The following is a 13,109-nucleotide window of genomic DNA, read 5'->3' as shown; positions in this document are numbered from 1 at the left end:
TTCAGCCTATAGTGGGAGTCAAATAACAGAAATTCAAATGTGGAGCACCCTATTGATAGGCCTCCCAGATCCCATTTTCTAGGCAAGTGCACCAAAACACCAGCCCCTGAGAGCTGTGAATATTGCCTGTTAATGATCACAGCTGCCCTCTTCTCCAGAGAATTGCCTTTGCAAATGACCACAGAGCGAGGTTATACCTCCTATAGTCTATCATGAGGCAAGGGCAGAGGACAGCTCATACTTCATGACTGACTGACACTGGGTGCCAAAGTACTGAAACTTTGCTTCAAAGTGGCCATGTCTATAGATATCTTGCTCATCGCTCTTTTGATCTGCTCCTAGGTATCCATAATGGTCATTGCTAGAAATAAAATATAATTGATTACTGTATATTAACTTTGTATATTATCTTACTACTAAATTCAGATACACACACACACACACATATTCATTCTAGGTGCACAATCATGTTATCTATGAATTATGACAATTTTACTCGCCTCTCAAAATCCTCAGGAAATTCATTTATTTTTCTTATTTTATTGCTCTAGCAAGGAAGATCAGGAAGATTTCCATTAAAATACTAATAAAAGCCATAATAGCAGGCATTCTAATTTTTATCTCTGGGGAAGGGCTTTCAATATCTCACTATTAAATATCATGTTTGCTCTAAATTTTAAGTTAAACTTTACAGATTAACAAAATTTCATTCTATTTCTAGTTTGCCAAAAGTTTTCAGCATGAATGGCTATCAAATTATTATCAATTGCTTTTTGTATCTATTGAAATATACATATGGTTTGGTTTGTTTACTGTACTGATCCATAATAATTTATTTTCAAATGATTAGCCAACATTACGTTTCTGGAAAATCCAAATTAGTTGTGATATATTATCCTTTTTATGTATTGCTGGATCAAGTTTTCTAGTAATGTGTTCAAGATTTTTAATTTTTTTTATGTTTTTTTATTTTTGAGACAGAGACAGAGCATGCCAGGGGAGGGGCAGAGAGAGAGGGAGACACAGAATCCGAGACAGGCTCCAGCTTCTGAGCTGTCAGCACAGAGCCTGATGTGGGGCTCAAGCCCACAAACTGTGAGATCATGACCTGAGCTGAAGTCGGATGCTTAACCAACTGAGCCACCCAGGTGCCCCAAGATTTTTTTATTTAGGTTTTTTTGAGATAATGCCTACAATTTTCCTTTATTGTATTATCTTTGTACAATCTAAGGCTCTTTAGTTCTCAAAATTTTTGTGGTATGTATTTCATCTTTATTATCTATCTTCTGGATTTTGTATAAAATTAATGTTATTTCTCCTTTTAATGTTTAGAACAATTTGTAAATGAAGCCCTTTAATCCCGGAGCTTTCTTTGTGGAAAGGTTGTAAATTATGATTACATTTTTAATGGATATAAAGTTGTTTACATTGTTTCTTTTGTGTCCATTTTGACAAATTTGACTTTTTCTAAGAAAGTGTTTGGCACTATAAAAATGTCATCCCCTTATCTTTTGACTTCCATAGTTTATGGTAAATAGTTACTCATGAATCTTATTGTTTGAAGATGGTGTATCTTTTATTTCTGGCTGCTTTTTCTCTTATCTTTGTTTTTTACTTGTTTCACTATGAAATGCCTAGATGTGGTTAATATCTATATTTACTCTGCTTAGGGTTACAAAATCTCTTTGAATCTCTGTGTTCATATCTGTCATTAATTTTGAAAATTATTTTATTGTTATCTTTTTGAATATTGTTTCTGACCCACTTACTTTCTAATACTCTCTTACTGAGACTCGCAATACATTTATGTTAAAACTTTTCACTGGGTCCTATAGGATTCTGTTTTTCTTTATGTTCTTTACTATTCTGCATTTTTCAAGATGAATTATTTTTACCAAAATAACTTAAAGTTCATTAATCATCTGTTTTACACTAATTTGTTGCTTATTGAATTTTTAATTTCTTCATTCTATTTCTCAGTCCCATTATTTCCAGATTATTTGTAATATATTAAAATTCTTCAATGAAATTCTTTACCTTATACATCTATTTTCCTAGATATATTAAACTGATAAGAACAGATACTACACTTGATCTTAGCCAAAAGCCTGAAAAGCGATATTTTTTCCTGTATATATTAATTACAGCTATTTTACTGTCCTTAGATGATAACTCTAATATTTCTATACCCTATAGGTCTTCCTATATAATCCTTCTTTGTTTGGTTTAGTCATTTGGATCTATTTTCTAGCATTCCTGCCAAGTTTTATTAAACCTTAGAAATTGATATGAAAAATTGTACAGAGTCTGAATGGTATAAAAGACTAAGTAGTAAAGGTGTAATAGACTGGTATTGACTATGGGCAGGATCTCCTTAAATAGTTTATTTCCAATTTACCATTAGTCTTAAATCCTATCCATTTCCGAGTTTTTAACTAAAAAGTCTATGATATTTATGTATGTCTTTCTGGGTGGGCTCTCAACTCTAACATTTGTGTCTCTAGCATATTGGAACTGCTTAAATATCTGCTTGCCTTTTAGTCATCTAGTAACCATTCCCATGTTGTGTTTCCAGAATTGTGGCCCACAAATATTCAACTCAGGAACCAACAAATGCCTCAAGAGGAAATCACACACAGAATTCATGGCTTACTTTTCTGTAGTTCTCATTTCTCTGAGACCAGTCCTTTGAGTTGAAGAATTCCTTGGCAGCCCTAAATTCAAATTTTAATTGCACTTGTCCAGTAAGACAGCAATATCCAAATCATTACTTTCTGTTCAGCTTCTATATCTCACCATTAAAATCAACAAATTCCCTGATGAGAAAATTTAGGCATAAATACACACCTCATGTAGTTGTGCTTCCATTATTTCTGATTATCTCTAGCATCTTGGTTCCTTAATTCCTAGCTTGCAGTTTCCTGATATATTCAAACAGCTGCTTTGCTTCCCCCCTTAAACTGTATCTAGTTTGGTAGCTGCTCTTAGAGAGGAAAAAGGGTAGCTTAATGCTACCTCACCATAACTGAAATAAAAATATTCCAAACACCACTTTATATTTAAATTCAATTCCTATAAATGATTCATACAGTTATGAAGATGAAATTCAAACCTGTTTGTTGCTTTAACTATTACTTTTTTTTATAAATTTAGCTATTTACATCAAAAATGTCTCTACTTTCATATGAGTTAACAATGGAGATTTGCTATAAACAAATAAAACTGAATTGTTAAATAAAAAGTTCCAGAGAATGTGGATTTATTAAACAAATTCTAAGGCTCCAACTATAATTCTTGAGAAAGTAAAATTCAGGTCTGCCATGGAGACCCAAAAGCTTCCAAGCACTCTACTAACAGGCCCCAATGAGAAGATTTGACTTAAACATTTATTATTTTTTCCAACGGAATTATTTCTAAAAAAAATTATTTTCCCTATCATCTTTACTTAAGTAAAATTGATTGATTTATCAGAATCTCATTCTCAAAGTATTTTTTGTGTGTGACTTGAAGACTTTTTTGCCTCAATGATAACAAATTTCTGTTGGAAGTATAAAATTTAAATAAGTCTATCCATCTGTGAAACCAGTATTTGATCTATATTACATGAAGTATTTTTATAGGTTTCCTTTTTTCTTATTTTCATAAATAATCCATTCCATCAAAATTAATTCAAGAGTCTCCATAAGAACTATTTACAGTAAGAGGAAATTAAAAAGGAAATTCTCGTTTCTACCTGTTAAATTTTATACGACCATTTTTAAATGTGGCACGTTTAGTGATAGTCATTTTGGACAATATAAAGGACGTTTCTTCCCAGTTGAATAGTAAAGCTTAACAGTGGTGGAAAAGGAAAAAGAAACCACCATAAATGAACCATATACTACTATCCACATCCTGAGGGCTTATAGAAAATAAGCTGGGGAAAAAAATGAGGGATAACTTTTTTGTATTGTGTCAATACTTTTTTTGCATAGTTTTTATAGTTAGAACCAAACTCCAGCTCTTTTCCCATTGCACCATATTTCCCTTACATCATTTTTAGCTTTATTCTCAAAAAATTATTTTTAATAATGTATGAATGAAATAAAATCCTTCTCTGCAAAACAAATTAATTTGGGGAATTTGGCTAGGTTTTATATAGTAAGTCTAACTCATTCAGAGCTTATGTTCAAGCCTGATATTTTTCTAGCCATGCTGCAAATAGTAGAAAATTTATATCTTTATTAACACTGTTCAAAAGTTCATTTTGGAAGAGGTAAAAATAGTTATATCTTTTGAAATAATGATATTAGCTAAAAATAGCAAATAATGTTTTTAACATCAAATTCTCTCATTAAAAATGTTGTCTCCTCTGTAAGCCTTCTTTAACCATTTTAATCAGTTATTTTCTTCCACATCAATCCTCCAAAAGTACTTGGCTCACCTTTCTACCCAGTGCCTCCACTAAAGTATGCAAAGTCCCATCTCCAGTGAATATTTTTATGTAACTCCTTTCTACAAAACTAAGGGCTGAGGCAGGGTCTCTCTTTGTCAAGGACTAAGGGGGTACTGGCTCTATCGTAGTGGATTGTTGTTACAACTTTTTCCCCTTCAATGTAATGATTTGCTTTAAGGTCTATACTCATTTTACACTAAACAGGTCACCAAAAAATTAGAAATATATTTAATTATTTTTTTCTATTCCCAGCATGTGGTACAGTGCTTAAAATACAGTAGGTGTGAATAATTATTAACCTCTAAAATTTGATAAATGCATATCTCAAAATCTCACTGACATGCCACCTTCCCTCTTAAGGACTTCACTGTACTCTTCTCCAGCCTCCTTATACAATGAGGTTATGTATTTTATTTGATATTGATCTCTTTACTTTCTTATAATTATTTATATCATTATCATATCTCCTTTAAAAGAATGCCAGATTCTTAAGAGCAGGATTCATTCCTAATAATCTATGTATCTATCTGGCAAGGGGTACTGTCAGTATTTGGAACACAATCAGTGCTTGTTGAAAGAATAATTAATCACACAGAGAGGTGTGAATTGGAGATGGTATTCTGCTTTCTTCTCTACCTGGGTTGCTGTGAAGCTCAAATGAAAACAAAAAGTCTATGAAAGTGTTACATAATAATAAAGAATCAACATTATTATGATGATTTCTGCCTTATATATATGGAACCATATAGAAGTTTTAGATATCTTTGATTCTCCACCATAGCTGTTATGCAAAAGCTGTGAATGCAGCTTCCAATTCAACATAATGTGGCCTAGACATCAATCATAATTGATGGGTAGAGAAAACTATTTGATGATAGAAACCATACTTAGAGTAGGCTTCAGTATTTTTCAGCCAAGTATTTTTTAACCAAGCTGAGATTATGCTACATCTATCCAAGAAATATTTTTGAATGTCTGATATGTGCCAGGCAATATTAAGTGCTAAGAGCTAAGGGTACAGTGATGAACAATATGAACATGGTCTTTGCCCCCAGAAAGTTTGTGTTTTAAGATGATTTATCTCTAAAAATATAGCTATACTTTAATAGTTTTCTGACTGAGATCTTTAAAAATTTTTAGGATAGATGCTTTAAATGGCTTTATCCCTTTACCTCTCCTGAGGTTTAGTGAATACTTTAAAAGGAAATTCCTCTGTGAAGACTTTTGTAATCAAGTTCAACCTTTTAGATCCAACAAAACAGTGCCCTTGTCACTCAGGTCTAAGATATTAACATTACCTCGTTAGCAAATCTTGATTCTTGGTATCAAGAAGTCTAATTAATTTAGATGGATTAGAACTCATCGATATGCTTGTATGCAGCAAAGGCAAGTTGTGTGCCTTGTCCACCTATACTCCTATAACTTTGTGTCTACCCAAATGAGAGCTTTGAAATTTTGTGTCCTACTCCTAAACAAATAAAAGGAAGAAGGTGACAACTTGTTAAAAAAAACATCTGGTTGATAATGCAAGGCTGGAATCCTTCAATGATGTCAGTCCAATAAGAAATTTCTGCCCTATTCCTCTGACTCATCAAGTCCCAAAACATCATATATATTTTTCATCATATATTTCATCATATAGTTGGATTATTTTTATATTAGCAGGACTCAACCAAGAAAAATTATTTATATATAAATGATATAAAATTTAAAAATTATGCTTTTCTATCTATAGCATAATAGAAAATAATATACATATATATTCTATATATGTGTCTTAAATAATCTATTAACTTTTGTGAAATGCCCTCTAGTCTGTCATTGAGCTCTCCTTTTTTTCACACTGGCAAATGACTGTTTTTTAGTCAAAGAAGTCCTACACATTGATGCTGAGAAATATTGATTTGAGTACTCAGCATAGCCTCAAATGAAATGGTAATAATTCCACATATAGTTACTCAACTAACTCTGTGATAGAAACTTTCTTGAATCTACTCCACCCACCTTGTAGACTTTTAGTAAGTGTGAACATGGTGATTTATGTCTCTCTGACCTGCTGAAATATTAGTGAAGTGAAGGAAATTGTTTGTTGTAGATACAGAAAACAAAATTTGAAACTGTAAGAAAGGATAAAAACGTGTCTCTCCTCTTAAGACAGGTATCAGCAAGAACTCTGGTCTGTCATTCATGTCAATGAAAAGTGATTATGTACATGCTACCATCAAAAACCAATTCTTCTGGAAATACTGTCTTCTGTAAGAGTTTTTGGATACCACATTTTTCTAGTTTTTGTCCTGTCTCCCACACCACCTGTTCTCAGTCTTTTGGCAGGCTCCTCTTCCTTTGGTCATTCTTAATTTTTTATGTTTCAAGCTATCTTTTCTTTTTTCCTATCACTCTATATGTTCTCACAGTAACATTATACTGTTGAATAGCTTAATTGCCACTCATGTGTTGACATCTCCTAAATTTAGAGGTCCATCTAATAACTTTCACAGAAAATTCAGATTCATGTTTTCAAATGATTACTGGGCTTTTATACTTGAATATCTTCCAAGTACTTTAGTCTCAAATATCAAAAATTAAACTTATTTCACCCCACTCCAAACCTGCTTCTTTCCCTGCAATTTCCCTGTAAATGGAGCCACTGATTATTGAATTGCCGAATAAGAAACAGGCGGCATCCACGTGTATATCTCTCTTTTCCATGGCCCCATCAAATCCATCGTCAATCCGGACAATTGTATCTCTTCAATATTTCTGAAATTCATCCAGTTCTTTCAACTCCATTCCTAGCCCAGGTCATCATTATCTCTTACCTAGATTTCTAGCTTTCTTCTAATCTAGTTTGCTTCTAATTCACCCTATTAATTGGAGCAGTCTTTTAAAATGCAAATATGCTAAGGCCACATCCCTGCCTAAAAACCCTCAAAGACTTCCCAGGGCCTTCCATATAAAATCTATGTTCTTTCCTCTTTTGCTCTCATCATGAATGTACCTTTGCTGATGTGCCTGACCTTAGCTCTTTCATCTTTCCTTTTGAATTCCAATACTATTCAATTTCTTGCTTCTCCCTGATAGTATCATGCTAGCACTGTCCCTTTTCTCTCGAATTTTATATATGCCATTCTCTCTGCCTGGAAAATTACCCCCTCTTGGCTTCTTTGAGGAAATTTTATCAGATAACAATTTAGATATTACATCACCTTGAAGTCTCTCTTGACCAATGTATCCTGAGCTCCAAATTTTCAATCCTTATTCCCTTCACCGATGCTCCCATAGCACCTCTACTTTCTTCCTATAATTCTTATCAACTTGAACTGCTACTTCTCTGTCCTCCCCTAGATTTTTAATTCTGTGAAGACAAAGAATGTTGCATTATTATTCACTCTTATAACTCCAGTACCTAGTGTAGTATCTATTACATAGCAGGTACTCAAAAAAACATGTGTTTATTCCAAAATTTTTATATCATTTCTTATTTACACACAATAGCAGATTTGTGTCGTTTATAGACACACCTCTTGACCCATCCTTACTTGAACAAATGTGCCTCTTTTACCTGATTAACATAGTGAGCTTTTGACTAAGATTAAATTTGAATAACCAGCAACAAAGTTTTAAATTTTCCCCAGCTATAAAAAGTTTGCATATCAGGGTCATCTCTTAATATGTTAAGGGAAATATATCCCTCTTTTCAGTTACTTTTTTTTTCATTTTGTAAGTTGTAGTATAGTTGCTTGGCTACATGGCTGGTCCTCTAAGGATAGAATCTGAGATTTATCCATTTTTTTACATCTCAAAATGTGTGCCCACTGTATCTATTCTCCTCTGAATAAATGTTTGTTCAACTTAATTAAACATAAAACCAAGGAACCACCAGCTCCATCTTTCATTAGAGGCAATACTTAGAAAGAGTCTCCAATTTGACCTTCCAGATGTACTCTCCACTTTGCTGTGTGTATAGAGAGGCAGACTCAATGGACTACCTCAACAAGCTTCCTTTCCCTCTGTTTGGCTTTGGCCAATGAGAGGCCATGGCAGAAAAGGAGAAAAGTGAATTAAGCATGTTTATTCCACTGGATCTCTCCTTGCCAGTTCACTACTGAGTTCCAATAAATGCTTCCTCCACTGGCTGTCTCAATTCTGAGTCCCAGTGGCTGCTTACTATTATAACGATATACAGGATATGTGTTATTGTTGATTGGTTTCAACTCTTAATACACCTTTATATAAATAGGCCCTGCATCAAATTCTCCTCAGGGTGCCTGGGTGGCTCAGTTGGTTAAGCATCCAATTCTTGATTTCAGCTCAGGTCATGATCTCCTCACAAACTGTGTCAGGCTCTGCACTAGCATGGGAGCCTGCTTGGGATTCTCTCTCTCCCTGTCACTCTGGCCCAAACCCTATAGTGTATGTGTGTGTATCTGTGTATGTCTGAGAATAAATAAACATTTAAAAAATAAATTCTTCTCAAGCTACGCAGTTTGAATATCCCAGTTTTTCCTGCCAAAATCTTGATAAACAAGCCTTCCCAAATATTCTCTGTCCATATTTCTTCCCTGCTTGCAAATCTTCTCTCTACCCACTTTGGGTATGGATTGATTTGTTCTATCACCAATATGTTTTAAGAAATACTAGGTTCATCTGGGCATAGAAGTGGGAAACTGAGCACTTAACAAGAATGCAGTGACTCATTTCCTCTGATTCAGTAACAGGCCCAGTCTAGCATCAAACTATAGGTGAACCCAATCATAGTAATAAGGCAATCCTAGTCCACATTTCATCTGAAACTTGCAACCAGTACTCAGCAGACATAACTTTATACTTTTCACTCTTGCAGTTCTTGTCCATGAAGATCTACTAGTCCCTTTAAATAATGTTAGCCACTGTGAGCAAAGTAGCCACCTACAATAAAACAGCTATCTAAATTAGAGTAGTAAACCATAGCTTTCTTGTTTTTAGACATTCCAGAGGCCATGGTTTTTTGTCCACCATCATGTGTTTTTATGAACTTGATTGTATTCTGGTTTTCACTGCTATGGCCAGATACTCATGTAAGGATAAAATGCTTATCTATAGAAACTTTACATACTTTTATTTGGAGACCAACAGTACACAGATTAACTTATTGTTATCAACTTATCAACTCCTTGTGCTCTAGGCAGAATGGTATGTAATAGAGCATAACCATTACCTACATATCACAGGTTTGTAAATCATCCATTATTTTTCTAAAATTATGTTTACATCTTGCATACTGTTCTGTAGTTTCATTTCTAAAGCTAGCTGACTTGGTGTAGTTGATATTCTAGGTCCATTTTAAACTTCCTCCCATTAATTTTCTTTAAATGTTGGGCAATTGTAAATCACAAATTTTCCTTAAGTAACTCATTGGTGGAATACACAATACTTATCACCATTTTCAAGAATAGAAACTATAGTAAACTTCAGTTTCTAGATGTGTCTCACTTCCATTAAACTAAATTCTGAAACAGGTTATTAGATCTTCTTAATCTCTTTTCTCACTTGTAAATATAAATGAGACAAGATGTGTATAGAAGTTAACCTAATGCCCAAACACAAGTAAGCACCATGTAAGGTCAACAATACAGTTCAGGTCACTACAAATTAGTTGGATTTTAGTCTACTTCTCATTTGGCTTTCCCCCACTATTCAGTACTATATACTTTCTTCGCTGCAATGATCTCTCCCCTGGTTTCCATGACCTTATACTTTTTTCAGTTCTATCTCTTTGATCATATTTCCTTTTCCTCTCTAGATTCATCCTTTATAAGTTCCAAAATATTACTTTAGGCTGTGAACTAAATGACTTCATCTCTGCTCAAATCTTCACTAATCATTAATATGCCAAGTTTTATTTCTATTAAGTCGTCTCCTCTGAACTTCAAATCCATATTTCTAACCATCTTCATGAGATCTCCATTCAGATGTGTAACAGGTACAGTTTGTGATCTTAACCCCTAAACTTAATTTTCTTTAATGGTTTCTCTCTCAATGTATGAAAGCAGGAAATACTCATTTCTTGAGACTTGAAGGTATCTTTAATGCCTCTTCTCTGTCTCACCCTCCAAAAATCATCCAACTTCAAGTCCTATAGATTTTATTTGCCTAATATCTTTTGAACGCACTTAATTGTTCTGTCCTACCACAAATGTTTTAATCAAAATTTCTCATCTGAACTACTGAAAAAATACATTAACTCCTCCACCCATGCCTTTATATTTAAGCCAGAGTCAACTTAAAAAAAAAAAAAAAACCATCTTGTCATAGCACGACCCTGGTTAAAGTTCATGAATGGTTTCCCATTAGTTTTACAATAAAGCTTATTCCTTTTCATGAACTACTTTCACCTTTACCTTCTACATTCTTCTGCATTGATCTTATTTTAAACCTTTACATGTATCATGTTCCTTATTTCAATCAGACTTTAACACATGTTATTCCTTCAGGTTCATGAAAAGTTCTTCTAGAAAAGCTGCCCTAACCCTCAGGCTCATTCAGGCTCCTTGGTATATGCTTTCATACCTCTGTGTATATTCCCTTCATAACATTTAATTCATTCATTTGTCCACTCAACAATTCTGGACATACTAGGTTTTTGCATTAAGGCTTGCAGACAAGACAATGAATGCAATAGACATTATTTCTGCCCTCATTGAGTTTACATTCTAGCTTTTATAACTTGTAATTAAGGCTTACGGTTGTTTGTAGTCATATTGGATTAATATCTTTTAACAAATGGTTATCTACATGAAAGTGGAGGCCTTTTTTTTTTTTTTTATCCTGTCACTTCCTTTGGACACATGACAAATTACTCTAAAACTTAGTGGCTTAAAGCAGTAATTTTCATTTATTTTCTTTCCTGGTTTTTATGAATGAGGAATGTGAAAAGAAAAGAGATCGGGCAGAGGATAAAAGACTATGGGCTTGAGGGGCGCCTGGGTGGCTCAGTCAGTTGAGCATCTGACTTCAGTTCAGGTCATGATCTCAAGTCTGTGAGTTCACGCCCTCGTTGGGCTCTGTGCTGACAGCTCAGAGTCTGGAGCCTGCTTTGGATTCTGTGTCTCCCTCTCGCTCTGCCCCTCCCCTGCTCATGCTCTGTCTCTCTCTGTCTCAAAAATAAATAAAAACATAAAGAAATTTTAAAAAAAGACTGTGGGCTTGAATTATCCTAAGTTTCATTTTCTCACATTGAATCATTGATTCAGACTGTTGACTGGGAATCTCAGTTTCAGTGTTCCTGGATCTCTGTCTGTAATCTTCATCCCTACATGGATTTCACTATGAACTTCCTAAGACAGAGCCAGTAGAAGCTGCATTGCCTTATATGAGCTAGGCTTAGATGTCATACAGTGTCACTTCTGCTGCATTTTACTGCTTGAGATAGTTGCAAAGTTTGCTCAGGTTCAAGGTAGGTGTGCAGAGACACCTGAAATGCACATCTCAGTGAGAAGAGTGCCAGTCACATTGTAGGAAGAGAATGTAAAATGAAATGTACACACACATTTATTTTTGAAAAATACAATTGTCCACACACATTATTATAATCTTATTACCTAGCACTTTGTATGTAGTAAGTGATTAAGAAAATATAAATGGATGAATTACCAAATGAAATTACGAAGAGGCCAAATCATGAAGGCTAGATTGTGACATGTTTATTCCCAGATATTTTTAGCTGCTCTCAGGAGTTATAACCTAGCATACAAACCTTTGTTTTTTCCTAACAACTCACTCATTATTGCATGTGAGTTTTCTGTCATGTAAGTATTGAAGCCTATGAACTAGAGATAGGGAAAGAAAACCGGTAACTTCTCAAACTAGCTCTATCCCAATCAATTTGAGTTTGGGGACAGTATGTAATTCAGTTCTTAATTGTGCCAGCTTTTCCTACTCTCATTCTACAGATTTAAGCAATCATTGCTTGGGAGGATGAGTACCTTTGATCAGCAGAAAATGCAAGTTGAATTTGGAATTGCCTCTGTCACTCAAGATCAGTCCAAAGATGCATCCCACAGGATAAGTCACCAGTTAACTACGGGATTTACAGGTGTCACTGAAAATGGGGCATGTCTTTTCTCTGTTGTAGAGGAGGAAGGGACAAAAATAGAATTGACAGTTGTCACAACACTGAATTTAAAGTCAATTAGAGCTAACCATACTATGGGGTTCATAAGTATTTCTCACATATATTCTCTTTAGGCTCTGTTGTGGGAATCAATAGTAGAAATAAAGAAAAGAAGGAAAGAAAAGAAAAGAGAAGAAAAGAAAAGAAAGAGACAGAGAGAGAGGGAGAGAGAAAAAGAGAAAGCAAGGAAAGGGAGAAAGGAAAAAGGAAGAAAGGAAGAAAGAAAGATTTTAAATACTGCAACTTTAGATATTGGCTTTTGAAGCATTCACATATTTCTGGTTGTGGGATATGTTCCTATTTTCAATTTATTGGAATTATTATAATCTTGTCCTCTGAGTAAGTAGAGTTTTTCTATATTTGGATAATATTTCCTTCCCCTATCTTATCTACAGAACCAATACAGATGATGATTTAACAAAACCCGGTCAGAGACAGATAACTTAATCTCACCTGGTTCTTCTGGTGATTTTTTTAAGCAAGTCTAGCCTTTCTGTTCCTCTAACCCAAACAACAAACTAG

General features: G+C 34.2%; 1 pseudogene; it reads right to left on the bottom strand.

Moving 5' to 3' along the window:
* Positions 1-2,011: 2,011 nt before the first annotated feature.
* LOC111556878 lies at positions 2,012-2,120 on the bottom strand (annotated as a pseudogene).
* Positions 2,121-13,109: the final 10,989 nt, after the last annotated feature.

The sequence above is a fragment of the Felis catus genome, chromosome D1 (genome assembly GCF_018350175.1).
Source record: "Felis catus isolate Fca126 chromosome D1, F.catus_Fca126_mat1.0, whole genome shotgun sequence".
Lineage (NCBI taxonomy): Eukaryota > Metazoa > Chordata > Mammalia > Carnivora > Felidae > Felis > Felis catus.
Note: the sequence above shows the minus strand (reverse complement) of the source record. Positions and strands in the feature narration are given on the sequence as shown.